Genomic DNA, 19,449 nt, shown 5'->3' on the forward strand with positions numbered 1-19,449 from the left:
ACTGTTTATTTTTTAATGCTTCGAGATGTGTAAATATTGATTTCAAAATAAAATAATAAATCTGAAATAAATATACAGTACTCCAAATAATATAAGTAAAATAATATTTTATTAACGATTTCATAAATAAAAAGGAACTTTTTCCTGCAGATGAATAAAAACCAACATCGTTGCAAAGTTGTTAACCTTTTGGGAAGCATGTGAAAAGCTTTCTCACAAGCAATTACGTGTTGTACTTTTTACAACACTTCGAATATTTTAATTTATTTGGTAAATTTTATATGTAAATATGAATTTACATTTTCGTTTACTTATTTAGTCTCTCAATTAATGCACAATTATAATCGGCATAAGAAAAGATTAAAAAATGGATATTTCACAAGCAAAGTAATCACACATTTTATGAAAATAACACTTGCTATATGGTATAATTATACTTTTAGTCAATTTAAACATACATTTATGGGAAGATGTAGATGTGATTTAACATTAACAATATGCTATGAAATCATTAAAGTAATTTTATTAAACTCAAGTTTATGAAATTATTTAAAGATAAATCAAGTAAAAAAATATTTTTGTAAACGACAACTCCATAACCTGATTGTTAATTAAAACCAAATAATCTGCCAAATTATTGGGCTATAACCAGGATAACTAAATGGTCAGAAACGAAATCTTTTTTAGTGGTAGGAGGTTACGCTACTATCTAGTGTTAATTTTAATAATTATATATTTTGAATTTAAAAGCGGCAGCAGTGTTGTCAGCTTGAGAGATTAATCCCTCTGCGTAATGTGTTTTCCCCTGCAAAAGGACTTTAGTGATTTTCTTAGAAAACAGCCAAAACCGCAGGGATGCTTAGAATACTTATTTTTAAACTCTGTAGAAGGAAATGCAATTCGGATAAGGTGGATTTTGGCGAATAATAAAAATATGGCATAAGTACATAACTTTACTCAACACTGGCTTCTGAATTTGTAATGAGAGGGATTTTTTAAGTGCATAAAAGATTTTTTCAAATACGTTAAATAAATTTTTGTTTCCTATAACCTAACGACACTGAGCGGGCAGTTGCAATTTTGAGTCTGCTCAGGGCCGCGTATTTTCTCCTAAAAAATTCTATTCCGATAGTCCGATAATTCGGCAATTCGTTTGGCTTTAAAATTATTTTTGGTTTGTCCCACATCTTAATTAAGCACGTGAAAATGACCAAAAAAGTGAGGAAAGTGAGAAAATGACCTGAAAAGTGAGAAAAGTGAGTACAAGTGAGAAAAGTGAGCGAGGCTTGCAAATTTTGACAAATTGACCATCCCTGACATGTATTCTATCTTCCTATGTCAAAATCACTTTTGAATGGAATTTTCAAAATCCATACTTCTGGTTTCAATCCTGTGGAGATTTTAACAATGAAAAATATAGTACTGTACTTCAATCCCACAGGCCTACTTTTGCAGAAAAACTTGGACATGCACATTAGTTTCTAGGTGACATAGGTAGCACTGTGCCAAATTTAATTTCATTATTTCTTTTAAATTCGAAATACAAATGCTTTTAACTGTGGTAATCAATACTGAGAGAATCAGTTGTATTTTTAACATTTTTCATTCAAGTTGGTCAATCTCTCTTTTGTACAACTCTCTCATTTATAAGACTTTCATCATTGCTCCCTTTAAAGTCATATAACTGAAAGATATTTTGAAACATCAGTGATCTGAACCTTTGAACTGCTATCATGGAGAATAATAAATTTCAAGGAAAGCAAAAATATTTATGCAATATTTTAACCACTAATTTTCAATTATATAAAAATATTTTTTATTTTCAATCAACTTCATATTTAATTCAATTTATAGGTTTTTATATTATTTAAATCATAATTTTAAAGATATTTAATACATTACATCAATCTAAAAATTAAAATATTTTAAACCTAAAACAATAATTAAACTTTTATACTCTGATAGAATCAAAATTTTTAATTATTTCAATTAATACATTTTTGACTCTCTGGGTTAAAGAACTTTTAAAAAAAAATTAAAAACAGCTTAATACTTTCAAATAAAGAATTTTAAAAATGTTATCAGTCAACAATTTTATTTCTATCATTTATCATAAAAAATAGAACAGGAAAAAGAAATGAACCATTAAATACATTTAGTAGGTTAAATCAAAAGGAAATTAACCTCTAAAATAAGGCCATATAAATTCATCAATGGACTATAAATCTAATAATTTACAATTAAAAATGTCAAATGATAAAAAGTATTAATCTTATCTTGAAACAATAGAAAAATAAAAGGAAATTATAAAAGGAAAGAAAATTTTGTTTTGAAGAAATTCATATTTATTATTTTTGCTTATAAAATAAAAAAAACAAATAATATATGTATTTTTAGGATAGCCTTATTAAAAGCAGTCATAATATACAGAATCACAAAATTCCAGAAAATGATTAAATTCTACAGTATAATGATTCAAATATTATAAATAAAGAATTATTCTAAATAATTTTCTTTACAAATAGGTATATTTTTCTTCTATTGCAATATTTTATGTACTTGATTTAATAAACATTTTTCCAGAATATTCTAATAAAACTTTATCACAACACAGTGATATACATCCACAAACCTTTTGTTTTCCATCAAATGTATTTTACAATTTCCGTTGCTCACCTGAAGAACCTTAGAACAGTTCGAAAACATTAGTGGGAACCTTTTATATTTGCAAATCGCACCGTAAAAGGTTTGTGGATGTAAATTTCAAAATATTCTAAATTTACATTTCTTTCTAATCATTAAATTAACATTATTACAGCCTGATAAATAATCCAGCAGAAATACAAGAGATTCCTTACCATAGTTACAAATTCTAGATGTAAAATTTATCACAAACAAAAAATTTTAATTTTTTTTAAAGAAAAATAAGAATTAACAGTACATAAGTTTTCTATAATTATCTAAATATTATAAGAAGTTTCATTGACATTTGCTGAAAAAGTTTAAAAATTGGCTCAGTTTTAATTTAAACAGTATATGTGTTTTCTTTCATATTATTATACCCTATTAAATTCAATTAATTCAGAATTTTATATTTTTGATAAACTATGATTATGGCCATAATCATAGTTTATCAAAAATCTCTTCTTATCAAAAGTACTCTTCTCCAAAGCAATTCAGTAACAATAAAACAAATACAGAAAATATACTAGTTTTACAACATAGAATTTATTAGGAATTAATCAAAATTATTATTAAGCTAAAACAATTATTATTTTTATAAAAATTTGTATTGTAAGGTAATAAAATTCAAATTACATTTTAAAATAATTATTAAATAATTATCGTATTAAGTCTATTAATTAATAAACATGTAAAAACTGTCTGGTGTCAAGATTTAGTTTTTTTTAGAACAAGTTTAAAAAACAAATATATAACAAGTACTTTTAATGGTAATAAATAACCATCTTCTTCAGGTAAAAATAGCAAAAATGAAATAGAACAAATAGTTTTTAAAATTTACAACATAATATGAAATCTTAGTGGAAATGATATCAGTGTATATTTTAGAAGAAAATCCACATGTAATTTGACTCTTATCCACTTTTCTTAGTAAGAAGTAACTGATAAAAGAAATGCCATATAGTTTCCGTACTTAAAATGCAGTATAATGAAACACATACTAAATTAAATGAATAGAAGTAAAACCTAAAGAAAGAGGTTAAATATCATTATCAAAAGTTCTCAAATATATCTGTTTTTAAATCTCATCATCTATGTTTCATATCTTAACACCAAGAGCACAGTTTATTACTTCTATTCATTTATTTTGGTGTACAGTCAAACATCAGGTTATGAATGCCGTTTATGAACAAAATTTTAAACACCATATTTGCTCTGGTTGCCATACAATAACTTGGGTTTCCAAACAAGTTACTTGGCAGAGCTGGCAACCAATGGTCAACTTCTTATACTTCTTATGTTAAAGAACGTCAACCAATCAATGATAGGACTACCAATTCAGTAGTGGTGGAGATTTGCCTCACATCATTAGATGTCACAACACAAACCATCAATGACATTGTTATTCAAATTAGATTTCAATACACATGCGGGTAAGATAGTGCTTCTGATTTTCAGTATGCATTACAATTCAATTTAAATAAAATTAATTAATAAAACCACATAATTTGACATTTGCATAATATAAATGAAATCCAATAATTTGTAATTAAAGGTGCTTGACTCAAATTAATTAATTAAAAATTTATTATTTCTCAGTAGTACATAATCAACATTCAGCATTATATTTAACAGTATGAATTAAATGCAAGAACTTTTAATAAACATCTTTTAAAAAACCATGGGTATCTACATGTAAGCCAGAGAAAAAGTTTAATCATCATACAAAATTATTATTAATCATTTTCTGAATTTTTCAGGAAAAGTGAATAATAGCAAATTATTGCTTCCATAAATTATGCATTTAACTCTAATTTTCATTTTTAAATTAAAATTATAAACAACAGTGCTAGAAACAAAAAAAATCTTACAGCATGGTGAATTGAAATTGAAAGCAATGACATCACTTGTGTTAAACCAGAAAATGTAAATCGCGTGATCATTGTCATACCATGCTTCAGCTAATGGTGCATATCTTTTTAGTCTTATGATTTTCTCAAAGTTATCCATTGATATGTCTCTCTAATCTGTGGAGCCAGCAATATGGTATTAATTTGCAATGAACTTTTCTTTGACTTCAGAGATTTTTCTAGCATTGTGGATTATTTCTTCTGTTTTTTTTTAATTCCATAAGCCACCATAGGATCTAAGTAAGCTAGTGTAAGTATAAAGGCAAAAAGAAAAAGAGTGAAAATAAGAATAGAGGTGAAGAAAGATTATACCCCAATTGTGATAGAATAGATACTGGGGAGTCTCATGCGATCCGGGGGTCTTTTTCATTCTGTAGGATACAGAAAATTGTAGGATATCTTCTGTATACTATCTATATGTTATGTTCATTGGCTATCTTCTTATGCACTGTCTTAAGGTATGGGGATCCATGCCGGACTGTCTGGCTGCAAGCCGGCATTACTATTTGCAGTGGAGGCATACTTTAGACATTGGTGTCGTTCGACCAAGCTGCTTGTCAGTCGGGAACCTGTACTCGGTTGCTAACTTTCTAATATGGCCTAACTCGGTTGCCAGAGTTTGTTTGGTTGATGAGTGTGAGAATGCCCTTCTGACTACAGCATCAAAAGCAGCTGCCTTGTATGAGAATGGGTTGCAAGAATTGGCTGGTATGTATGTAGGGATAGCAGAGGGTTTGTGGTACACAGATGTATGGATGCTGGGTCCTACTATTCTTATACCAAGGTCATGAAAATGAACCTCTTCCATGCTAGCCTGCTCCATTTCAACCATTAAACCAAAAGGGTTGTTGTTGATGGTTTGCACGAAGGATGTCATGTCAGGGACCTCTCTCCATATGATAAGTATGTCATGTATGTATCTTTTATAGATCAGGATGTTAGGAAGGAAAGGTGGGAGGGCCTTACTCTCGAGCTGCCTGATGACCATTTCACAAAAGTCCCCTGACACTGGGCTACCCATCAGTACACCCCTCTTCTGCTGGTAAATAGTGCCATCAAACATAAAAACAGAGTCGTAACACATGAGATGGGCCACCTCAAGTATCTATTGGTGCAGCGTATAGTCTTGTACTGCATTAAATAAAAAATCTCTAAGGGAGCAGAAGGCTGGAGGGAGCTCCACCAAAGGGTACATAGACTTGAAGTCCAAGACTGTCATAAATCGCGACGGGCAGGGTAGATCTTGCAGGAGGTGGATGAGGTCAGCCAGTTTGTTTATGGTGTGCGGGTAGTCTTCCAGATGGGGAGTTAGAAGGTTATGAATGGCTTTCTAAAGTTTTCTTGTGGGTGCCTTAATTTTGTCCACAACTGGGCATAGTTGTTGGCCAACTCTGTGTGTTTTTGCACAGGCAATTATTCTACTCAAAATAGAACATTTATTACAGTATCAGTTTGTATACAGTATTGTTTTTACACTTACCCATGTGAATAATAGTCATTATTAGTTATTTATTGGGAGTTAAGATAATTTACAGTTCAGTTTAATGAATTCTGGTAAAATTTTTGTTCATCTACTGCGTGAAAATTAATGTTGTGACAATAGCAAAATTTGCTTTAACATGAGAATTTGCTTTATTGGTGTTCATTTTAAGGCAAGTTGATTATACATATTAATAATTATTATTATTATAATTAATAAATCTTCAACTTTTATGTAATTTTTAATTGTTATTAATTCTGAAATTCTTTTTAATTCTGAAATTTCTGAAATTCTTTTTAATTCTGAAATTTCTGAAATTCTTTTTAATTCTGAAATTAAAGGACCACATTAATGTGGTCCTTTAATTTCAGAATCAATAAAATCAGAATTTCTATCAACTGTAGCCTTATGTTATTAAAAGTATAGTTTAAAAAAAAAACTTATTGTACTGTATATTTAAAATTGTAAAGTATTATTGAAGCATAGCATTAGTAAACCCTCATCTATGTAGCTTACAGAATTGTTTTTGTTCTCAAAATTTGATGGGACAATTTTGATAAAACTTTGCCATTTCGGTTAATTGTGATGGGAAATCCAAATAATGTAATAAAAAATGGGGGCCCATGACTTTGTTCTTGAGATACAGTGGCGTCAGTGACAATATTAGTGCTTCCTGATGTGTTTGAGCATGCTTAACGGAATTTTATAAGCAAATAAAAAACAAAGAAATAAAACAGCAGTAATGCACTCACCTAATTGAAAATGGGTACCAAAAATGAACAAAACACAAGAACAAAGTAATCAACACTGAGAAAATATTAGGATCAGCTACCTATCCATTGCCCAGAAGTTGCAAGGATTGCCTCTTCTGGGCCCATCAGATACAGTTATTAGACATCCATTATCTAATCCTATGATTATGTCTAGAAAGTGGACTTGGTGTAAACTATGTTGTTCCATCTTTAAAAAAAAAAACCACTGAAAAAACCACTGGAAAACTTCCTTGACTGCCTTAACAACAACCTTTACAGTCTTTCCTTAAAGATAAAACAACATAGTTGACACTAAGTCCACTTTCTAGACTTACTGATTAGGTTAGATCAGGGATGGGCAACCCGCAGCCCGCATTAATACTTTTTGCAGCCCATGTTGCATAAAATATGAATAAATATATCAGTTTCCCAGCTTAAGGAAGTATGCCGAAAAAATTCAAATGTTATTTTCTATAACTTATGTATGTGAATAGTTTTTCCTCAATGAATTTAGTAAAAATTAAAACAAGAAACATGACTCAAGGATAGACGATTTGTTAATAAACATTGCAGCAACTAAGAAGCTCTTCACTACTCATATTAAAGAACATAATTATAGTATTAGAAAAAATTATATAACATTGCTATGGCCTCATTTGCAAGTGATGATGTCATTCTGGCTGCTTACAATGATACCAGACTGCTACACCACACAACATATCCAGCACATTTAAAATATTTGAAGTCTTCAGAAATTCATAAGATTTAAAAATCTGATTACCATAACTTCCGGAAAATCAGACAATTTGTCAATAGTGTAGACTATAGTAAATCACTTCACGTATGATCTCAAGTTTATTAATCAAAATGTTATATAATTAATAAAATAAGAATTTTTTTTGTATGATATACATTCTCTGCATAGGTTGCATACCTGAACCTTGGCCATTTAAAAATTCAATTTTAGTGCTTTATTCGATTTGATATTCTGATGTTTAATAGGCTTACATAACAGGAAGAGGTTCAATTGATATGGACGAAAACATTCATTATATTAAGTGTTTTTGGTGCTTGTTTAACTGGTTTTGTTTACTGGTGTGTTTTTAGATAACCAGTTTTATATATGATATATAAAACTGGTTAATATATACCAGTTTTTAAAGGATATATTTTTATAACCAGAATAATATATATCAGTTTTTGAGGTTTTCAATTAAAAAGGCAGATGGTATATGTATAAATTTTTAAAGGTTTCTTTGGCTTATCATCAGTGAACTTTTTAGCTAACTTGGTTTCTAGCTTGAAAAGAATGTTAATTTGCAGCCCAAAGAGGGCATTGCTTTATGATGAAACATTTCATCTTAACACAATGATGTCACTGCTAAAACAGTTTACATCTTCACTCCACTTAAATTGTCTTATTTTACTTTCTTATAAAAAAAATAGAAATATCTTCTTAGATGGGTAAGTTGTATGTGTTTAACTACCAAATAAATGTTAGTACTAAGTATTATATAACTTGCATTTAGCAATGTTCTCCTTGTAGGTAAACTAGTGAATGAGAGTTCTATTGCAAACTGGCTTTTAGCCAGTTTGCAATAGAACTCTCATTCACTAGTTTACTTGCAATAGAAGCCAGTTCAGCCAGTTTAAAAAAAATCTTTAAAGGTGCATTAAGATCGTCATGGGAAACTTTTGTTCAAAATTTTTAATGTTTCTAGCAGCTCCAGACTCAAAGATTTTAACTATGAAATCATGCTCTGAAGTGTGTTCCTTAATTCTTTCTAGTAGTATATGCCTTAGGCCTCTGCTTGGCTCAAGGCCAAAGACTTGAGGCTTATTTTTCAAACTCCAGGGCCGTATTCTGGTCACCGTCTCTCACAAGCCGATCGCTGATTGGCTAATCATTTGGATTAGCCAATCAGCGACTGGCTTGTGAGAGACGAAAAACCAGTGACAGTGACCAGAATATGGCCCCAGAATTGATGTTTCAAGTGAGTCTGGAATTTTCTGTTCTCGTGCAGACCCAATAGGAAATCCTGAAAGTTGTGTAGATCAGTGGTTTCCACTGCCAAAATCAAATGGGCTGTTAAATCATTTGATCTTTTTAAGTTTTGTGGGCCTGACGGTATCATTCTAGCTCATCTACAATATGGAGATGGTATTTTGGCTCTTATTCTTTGTCAGATTTGCTGTGCCTGTCTAGTATTCAGGTACGTGCTTCTGGCCTGGTGGTTGGTTAATGTTGTCTTTATTCATAAGCCTGGCAAGACATCTTATTCATGATGATAAGGCATACATGTAAGAGACATGCTTTATCGAAGGCCATTCGAACAACATTGTCACAAGTAAACAAAGCAAAAGCCACACAAAAGGGCCATTTTTGTACAAACCCTTTTGAACCATGTAGTGATGTTCCTTTAGTCTAATATTCAGTGATCTGTGGGTCTCCAATATTAATCATCATTTGAACTATTCACAGAGCATTTGGTAGGTGGGTCCAGTGACTTCTCAGTACAAAACTCGACAACTGGAGACAAGAATCAATTACAAGAATCTTCTTTAGAACAGCACTGAAGTAATTTACCCTACTGTATTCCTCCTTGATATCTTCACAAACACAATAGTCCATGTGCAATACATGTCACACAGTTCAAGTTGGGATGCATGTCTTCAGTTATTGGAAAGCCAAAAGCATATAGTGTGCTTGATTGCTTACCATAAACCTGACTTTTTTTTAAATTGTATGCTCCCTGGCCATAGCTTCATGCATGAATCATTGAATGACTGCATTACTATGCAGGCATTTCTCTTCTCAAGTTGGAACATCTTAAAAAGTATGAGTTTCACCCATTTGGGAAATAATGGAAACACCAGCACATTCAAAATATATCTTTGCAGGTCTTTGGTAATTTCATTAACATGAATCCAATTCATACCTGTCAACCACCTCTTTTATTTTCTTGTAGAAATTCTCATAAAATCGCTTTATGTAATTTTTTCTAACATGGTGCTCTCATCCAGTGCTGATCTTTACATGTTAGACAAAAGATTAGAATATTCATCTAACTGAAAGTTTAGTTTCTCATGAACAAAACAGAGTACGAAACTTTTTTTGACTCTACATAAACAATGTCTATGTATATTTATTATAACCATTAATCAGACAAATTAACTCAAACGTTTTTTTTGTTACAAATGTAAATGAAATGACAAAAGAATAGAACAACAGTTTGACCATGACAAAAAATTAGAATATTAGCAAAAACAGCCAAAAAAAACCACCCATAAAAAGCTATATTGTAATGCAAATTTCCATATTGCTGAGCAGAGCAGTATAAGAGTACAACATGGGGCATAAGTGCAACATCAGTGACAAAACTAAAGATATTATCATAGCCTTGTACAAAGTAGGAAAAACACAAGAATAAATTGCAAATTATGTATAATGCTTGCAGCCAACAGTCTCTAGAGTACTGAAACAACAAAATCGTGTTTAAGTTTTAACTAATAAACGCCAGAAATGTGGACGTATGAGCAATGACTGCGTGGGATGAGAGAAATTCGAGAAGGATTGTCATGAAAAACTGCTTTAAGAGCGTTAAGCACTTGCATGCACAATACAGAGCAACTGAAGTGAATGTTAGTAGCCAAACCACATGCTGAAGGTTGCACGACTCGCACTTCAACTTCCGTGTTCCCAAGACAAAGCCACCTCTAACGAAAAAGCAACAACAAGAGAGAGTCAGATGGTGCAGAGAGAGGCTCATGTGGAACAAGACAACTGGAATAACATTCTCTTCAGTGAAGAATCTCTATTTTGTCTCTCTCCTGTGGTGACCAAGGCTCACATGTATGGAGAACAACCAAAGAGGCTTTCAAAAATGACTGTATGAAGAGATCTGTGAAGTTTGCATCATCTGTCATGATCTGGAGATGCATGAATACTAACGGCATAGGACAACTGTGCATTCTTCAGGAATGTGTCAATGCATAGACATATCAGGACATCTTAGAGACATTTATGATACCATCGGCAGAGAATTTCATTGAGAAAACATTTCTATTTCAACAAGACGGAGCATCCTCTCATGTCACCAAGTCAACAATACATTGGTTACAAGAACGACAGATTGCAATCCTGTCTTTCCCAAGCAATTCCCCAGACTTAAACCCATTGAAATTTTGTGGGGAGTCATGAAGTGACGATTTAATGAATGGTAATCAGCTTCTAAAGAGGAACTAGTGACATATATTCGCCACATTTGAAACTGCATCATCAGAAACAAATGAGAAGCATTAATCTGCACCATGCCCAACAGATTGCGAGCACTGATTATGACAAAAGATGATACACCAAAATATTAAATTTATTTTGTTGTATTTCCTATATTTAACCCACATTTAGCTAATATTCTATTTTTTTGTCATTTCATTTACATTTGTAACAAAAAAAAAAGTTTGAGTTAATTTGTCTGATTAATGTATATAATAAATATACATAGACATTGTTTATGTAGAGTCAAAAAAGTTTCGTACTCTGTGTTGTTCATGAGAAAATGCACACTAAACTTTCAGTTAGGTAAATATTCTAATTTTTTGTCTAGGGGTTGTACATCTCAAGGAATGATTTAAATGCAGGATTGTTTACTTTTTAGACAGGAATTTCTACTTGGATTCATGCCATGCACTGAACTAACTCAATGACTGCTGTTTTTCAGATCCTGAAATGAAGGCATGTATCAAGGTAGTTTGCTTAACTTTTGACTTGTGAAGTTCAACATTCTTCACTTGCTTGCTATACTGGATGAGCTGGTTTATTTGGTCTCTTTGATGCTTCTCATCAATTTCGATATTTACATCATTGAAGAAGACATTAAAGAATGAGACCATCAGCTTCAATGAACTTCATCTTGAATTCTTTTGAAAGTGAATACAACTGTCCCTTCTTAATCTTTGGCATGTGTTTATTGTGAACAATGTGTTCTGGTTCAAAGTGGTACAACACTAACATAACCAATTATATAGAGCAACTATCCATCACAAAGTCCAAGGCCAGAATGAAATGCTCTTTTTCTAAGCCTTCTTTATATACTGGACATGGGCCTCAGAGAACTGGTGAATAGAGCACTACTATTTTGTTTTCTCTTGAAGGTTTTTGCTATATTACACTGGGAATTATTGGAACTACAAAGATTGTAAATATATCATTTTATAGCTCTCAATCTGCTCTACAAAATAATGATATGGAATTTTATGTAGTTGCTCAAGACTGAAAATAATTTCTTGGGCAGAAATTTGAGAAAACTGTAGACACACAAATTCTTACTGTCCTCTATCTATCTTCCTTAATCTCAAGAATGGAGTTAGATAGATGAAAGATGAGACTTGATATAAAAACCTTAGGGGCAGGAGGCCCTGATTAACTATAAGAATTTCTGATACAAACTGGAAGTTGTGTTATTTTAATTCAAAAATTTTCCCCTGAAAACTGTTAGACAGATGACCAGCACAACTCTATTGTTAAAGAAAAAGTATGATATACAAGACAGGACACTACTAATTTGAGGTGGAAAGCATATACAGTCAAACCTGTTTTTATGCGCTCCTTTTATGTGCGATTTTTTTAATGCGAATTTTTAATTTGTGCGGTATAGTTGGCGACTAGTCTCGTGCGATTTGTCATGTCTTACGTTGACTTATTATAGCTAAATAAACTTATTATAGCATAAATGCACTTATTATAGTAATATTATTGCATGAATATGCGAAAAATGAAATAATTTACTTTTTAAGTCAACAAAACACCACCTGGACAAAAATATGTAAAACAGACGATAGACCAGACGATGCAGTCAAGTGCTGACATCTGTTGTCAATAAATTCTATTTCGTACGGTTTTGAGTTATTTTCTATGTGAGACTTTTTTTATGCGGTCCCTGTTGACCGCATAAAAAAATTATTTTTTTAATTGTGTTGCGAAAACTATTATTTACAGCCATTCGTGAAGTTTCGTGAGATTTTTTTTTAATGCGTTTTTTTTAATGCGGTCCCTATCCCCCGCATAAAAACAGGTTTGACTGTATTTTAAATTAAATAAGTGTAATTTATTTAATTTAAAATATATAAAACATATGAATAAAAATTGCAGCTCAGCATTGTGACAATGTCACAGTAAGTAGTTGCTCGTTTTATGTATTTTTCTGTCCAATCTTTTAGAAACAGAAAAGTGAGGAAAAAGGCATTGAAGTGTTAAAGAGGAGGAAAAAAAATGTGCTAATGTCATCATGTGTTCATTTTGCTTTATTTCATGTTCAAAAATATATATCTTGAACTAGCCATATGAAAACAGCTATATTTTTGGAAAGGTGCTGCACCTGAAAATCCTTTTTCTAGTTATAACAAAGCATTTTATAACGGAAAATACCATTGCACAAGCTTGTTATCATCTTTTCTTTTGATTATAAAATGATTACAAAATACATAATTTATATATAATGAATTAACTTCAAGTTTTCTAATACTCTCAATCTATTTTATTTAAGTGCACAAAATTTAAATTAACTATTACATTTGTATCCAGTGGTCCAAAAGTGCAAAACAAGTTGTTTTTAATTTAAACTTTGTGATTCCAATAAAGCAGATTTTACGTTTTAGTTTAGAATTTGTTTCATTTCACTTTATCTAATGAATGACTATCATAAAAACAAAGTGAGTACATGATAAATTCATTTTTATACCTACTTTTCATTTAAGTCTGTTTTATTCTTCTTTACAAAAAATAATAAATGTTTGTTCTTGAAATTAATAAGTAAATCTATACTACAACATCATTACATGATTTACATTTAGAAATTCAAATATTCAATAAATAATTTTTATAAACAAAAAAATAAAGAATACTACATTTTAATGTTAAATTTAATGGTACACACTAATACAATATTAGAAATTAACAAATAAATTACAAGAACTTTTGATAAATCAATTTACCTTTGTCAGATAATAACTGAACAGGACACAAAACAAGTGTTCTATTCTACCTTTACATGAAGATAAGTTAATTTATTAGAAGTGCTTGTAATTTTTTGTTAATTTCTAATATTGCATTAGAGCAGCATTTCTCAAAGTGGGTGATAATGCCCCCTTGTGGGCAGTGAGTAAATCTAGGGGGGCACTGGAGGCAGGGTACTGAACCATGACAAAGGCAAAAGTTGGGGTCACTGATCTCTTTCCTCTGTTAAACTGATAAAAGGAAGCATTGTGTTTAATGGTTCCAAGATGTTGAGAACAATGTACAGTAAGGGCACAAAGTGTGAGATTCATAGAAAAGTTTTCCTAAGAATATTTCCAATCCTTTCTCACACAAGAGAAAATGGATTACGGGCATTGGGTATAACTTTATGGAACAAAGGGGCGGTGGATCGAAAAAGTTTGGGAATCACTGCATTAGAGTATACCAGGGGTGGCCAACTTGTGTGTACATAAGATCTACTTTTTATCTTAAAAATGTGTCGCGATCAACTTGTTGTCAAAGGCATAGTCTAAGTGGAGAGGGGAGGTGTTAAATACATACTATGTTTATAAACTGTGTTTCAGTACGAGGTGCACTCCCATGAGCTATGAGTAGATCAGCAAAATATATATTCAAAACTATTTTTTTATTTTTTAAATCATTTATTAAGTTCTTGAGATATAAGGCTCATAAAGAAATAAATTTCCAGACCCAACTTTTGATATTTGCAGCTAAGAGTTCATTCCGTACAGGCAGTACCTAGAAAAATCTTTCAAGATTATATTTTAAGTTACTAAAAATCTATTTAATTATTTTTATCAATTTCAATGTATACGTTGTGGTACTATGTGTTCGTAAATATGAAAAAGTTGTTATAAAAATGCACAGTATGGCTGATAATTTGATTTTAAGATTTCTTTCGCAATTTTTTTGTGGGCCAGGAAAATTTATCATGGAAGAATGATATAAGATTTTTAGACTTATTCTTTGTTAATCTATCAATCGTGGGAGTGCACGTTGTACTGAAACACCCTGTATATCTATCTACGTAAAAAACAACATAATTATTTAACAGGCCAAAAAACTGACATCCAAGGGAATGAAAAGAACATGAGTAATTATTAACAATATTTATTAATTCAAATTAGCTACAGATAAAGACAGATTTGGAATTTATTTTATTACCTTAATAATAATGGGAGAAATAGTAATAATATTGTTAATACCTGTACTAAAGAAAAGAAGCTACCATATGTACCAAATATTCAGGCTAAATGGCTGTTTATTTCTGAGTCGAGTCATAACTGCATGCATACCGTTGCATTTGCGTGTTACGTTCAGGCGTTGCATTTGGTTACAAGTGTAACACAAAGTAAAGACATCATAAAGGATCAACCAAAATTGGCTTCGCGATCAACTTGTTGGCCACCCCTGGAGTGTACCATTGAATTTAACACTAAGTAATATAACACTAGTATTATTATTTATTTTAATTTGATTTTTTGACATATGTTATCCTATATATATATTTTTTTATTTACTGGTACTAGTTCTTTCCAAATACTTATTAATATATAATATTTCAAAAGAAAAGCATTAATTAAACAAAGATAATTAAAACTTCTTAAGTACAGAAACAGATACAATTTGTTTATACAGTTAACTGGAATAAAATTTATAAGTAGATACATAGATAATACATTAATAACTTATGATAAAAATATTTAGAACCACAAATAATAAAATCTGCGAACAAACTAGATTCTGATTTAAAATTTGAATTAGAAAATAACAATAGAATTAATTACTTAGTATATAACAACATTATGACTGAAAAATAGTAAAAAATTAAAACATATGAAAAAGCATGCAACAATTAAAAAAAATAAATCCACGTATATAAGAAAGAATAATTTTATTACACCATTAGTCGAAAACAAACTTCACCCGTGACTACCGGTATATATAAAGTCTAAACCAGCAACTTCAACCTTTAAATTTCCGGTACAAATTTGGGTAAGGATCACAGATCTAACAGACAAGTTAAAAGACCATCAGCTAAAACATAAATTTTTACTTGAGGATATCCAAATAATTATTAAATAACTGGATAAAAAGAGTGTAACAAAAATAAATATAATGTAAAATTCAAAAGTACTGAAAATTAATACAGTGGAACCTCGGTATATGACCTTAATCAGTTCCTAATGTTTGAACTTATACCGAATAGGACATATATCAAACCAACCTTTCTCATAAGAAGTAATGTAAAAATGATTAATCCGTTCTCATGTAAAAAAAACTCCCCTTGATATGGTATATTAATGGGGTTGTAAAATAATTAAAACACTGAGCACATTAATAAAAAAATTAATTTTATTATAAATTAGTTATTACAGTAATAATTGCAAATAATTGCTTCTGATACACTGTCGCAAGCACACTGTTTTTCAGTTATCCAAAGCAAAAGCAATTTCTCAACATGATCTAATGTCTCCAATCTCTGTTTAAAAATTGATTTAATCCCTTTTGCAACATTAGCAGATTTAATAATGTCTTTATTTTTCACAATTGTCGATATCGTCATTCTTGGAATACGGTATGCAACAGTTAAATCTCAAACACACAAGCCACCTTCATATTTCTCAACAATCTCTTTTTTCAGTTCCATTGTGATTCTAGTCATTTTTTTCTGTTGCTTTTCATTTGCCGTTTTACAATTCATGATTAATAAAAAGTTTTACTTACAAATTACAATCAGAAGAAATTTAACAAAGTTATAGATTGTGGCACCTCAAACGTCTAGTCTGGTCTAGTACACTGATAGTGCTACTTGTTCATAGATAGTGCATATAATTGAATTAAGTCATATACCGAACAAAAGTCTTATACCGAGCAAAATTTGTTTCGTCCAAACAGGACGTACTCTAAAACAGACATATACTGAGGTACCACTGTATATGCCTTTCCCTTATATAGAAGGTTATATAATTATATAACCTTATATATTATATGAAAAATATAAAAATTATTTTAATAAATTTAACACAACACTGGCCACAAATGTAAAAAATAGGATTATTTAAATATAATATGCAATAACTTAAAAAAATAATTTAATTATTTGAGGAATAGTTTAAAAGTCAAACTGTACTTGTAAAGAAGTATATTGTGTAGAAGACACAAAAAGACCATTGAAAGCAAGATTGAAAGAGCATGAGACAGTCACAAGATTAAAATATTGTCAATTTCCACAGATGGCACATTGTGAAAAAATAAAATTAATAAGTATATTATTGATAGAAATAACATAACAATACTGTATAGAGAAAATGATTTATATCTGAGAATATTTAAAGAATGTCATGATAATTCATAGTAAAAATATTAATTTAATTAATGGAATAGAGATTGATGAAATTTGGCACAATGTCATAGTTAACCATAAAAAATGTCGTAGACAAGAGGCAAGAAAACAAAAACACAGTCGGTTTCATGTATGGTATTTTTTCTTATCTTTTCATACACAGTTTTAGACGATATATTTAGGCCTATGTATATTTTTTTAAATTTTGTAGACTCAGAAGGGATTGAAGAAATCAATCCAAAATGTATTTCTAAATAAAGGTAATAAGATTTGATTAAATGTCTTGGTCTCTAATCAGTATGGATTGCTGAAAAAAAGACATGATTAAAAATCACTAGTCCAAAATTACAACAAAGGAAATTTATATTAATTAAACACTCTCTTCTTTTAAATTTTTTCACTTATCAGTAATAATGTCTGCTAGTAACCAACTATTAGATTATCAAACAGCTTTTAAGCCATTAATTTAAACAAAGCAATAGGCAAACAAACAGGTTTAATCATTAAAACAATTTGGCCTCTTAATCTAACACAGTTTCATTACATTATACTATATTACTCATAGAAAACACAGATTCACCAGGATATGAAACTAAAAATAAATTCTGAAACGTAGATCCTGTTCACAAGTTTAAAGATTATTATTGAGTAAACAAAAGCATGGTTAATTAATTAAGCCTACAAACCTGAAACTAAGTGAATCATCTGATATTTAATATTACATTTCCAAATCTGTTCTATGATTTATGTGAATATGATATTTTATGTATAATTTTAGATTTAAGTCTGTATTTTATTTTTTAAAAATCATGTAAAGCTACAAAAACAATAGTTAACAAATTAAAAACTTTGATAGAAGTTATAGTACATAGGCCTATATACAGTGCATATGCAGATAATGGCCCAGAAGTAACCTATCAAAATTTGATTAGAATAGATTAATAATATTTCATATAAAGTGAACATACTGATTTATAAGATTCATTTCTTATCAAATTTATTGATGTTTTAATTAGTTAAATCTAACAATAAAGAATTTTAATTAAAATACTTTTTAAAATTAATATATACTTATATACACTTATGTCTATTGTCTTTATTACTAACCTGTGTATTGTCTACGGTTTCGACATCGGTGTCAATTATAATCGTTCGGCGAAATGTCGATAAAAATAAAATAAAAAATATTTTTTAACGAAGTCTTTTTTTTAAATACACGAACATCAATGACCGCCATTTCTATATCTCTCGGTGGAGATCATCACTGACGTGATATAAAAGGAACGTAAGAGGGCGCTTCTTGTCATGAAGGAATTTAATTTTAGTTACTGTATTTATAAATCATAGATTATCTGATTTTCGGAATTACATTACGACATTCTGTTATGTAATTTTAAAAATTCCTTAGTTTTTTATTTTTAGAATTACAGTTTTTAAAATTATCAAACGTGATAAATTAATATTTCTATTTATAATTATTATGTCAAATAAAAAGTTTAACTTTATTCGATAAATAAGAAAATATGTATGAATGATTTATTTCAGGCTAAACCATAGAGAGAAGCATGTAAGTGGCCTGCGCATAGGACAGATGAAAAATTACGAATAGAGGACAAATTATTCTAGAAACGACGTTATCGGTGTGTTCATATACAGATAGATTATGTAATTTCTTCCAAAAATGTTTCCTTCTTAAAACTGACAGTGGGCGAGACAGTTTACTAAATGAGCGGAAATGAAATTCTAGCAGACGAAATAAAGATCGTTTTGGGGATCGTTTAGAAATCTTCTGTATCTCTCCTGTAGTATTATGGTTTCTAAGAACAACTTAACTCATTCTTGGTTTATTAATATACACTTTTTAATTCCCTTGGGTGTACTATAGATTACTCCCTATGGAATTTCAGGACTTTGATTATATATTTGAACTGAGGGGACCGAAACGAGTTCAACGGTACCCTATTTTTGGACCGGAGACGAAAAATAAAAAAGTTATCATACTTTTTCACTTACCATACTTTTTTAATGCTCTCATGCAGACGGCACCGTAGTTGCTAGTATTGCCATCTTGCGGTAAAGTCTGCAAACCATGACGTCGGCTACGGTCATCTTCCGGAGGGTAAACACGCGATACGAGAGCGGAGAGAGTGACGCGACTTCCGATCATCGCGCGATCGCGAACATGGCGGCCGTTCCCACTGTTCGTGCTCCCGACTGACCTCTCGTATGGGAGCCACCACACG

The 19,449-nt window shown here is 30.5% G+C and overlaps 1 protein-coding gene across 2 annotated transcripts in view; it reads right to left on the minus strand.

Annotated features, from left to right (window-relative positions):
• The window catches only part of RASSF8 (ras association domain-containing protein 8), a 49,425-nt gene extending 30,932 nt beyond the window's left edge, over positions 1-18,493 (minus strand). For both annotated transcript variants that reach the window (XM_067279375.1, XM_067279376.1), the window contains exon 1: positions 18,314-18,493. The gene's annotated coding sequence lies outside the window, so the exon portion shown is untranslated. The remainder of the gene's footprint in view (positions 1-18,313) is intronic.
• Positions 18,494-19,449: the final 956 nt, after the last annotated feature.

Source organism: Centruroides vittatus, unplaced genomic scaffold (assembly GCF_030686945.1).
Source record: "Centruroides vittatus isolate TY-2023 unplaced genomic scaffold, ASM3068694v2 contig_866, whole genome shotgun sequence".
NCBI lineage: Eukaryota > Metazoa > Arthropoda > Arachnida > Scorpiones > Buthidae > Centruroides > Centruroides vittatus.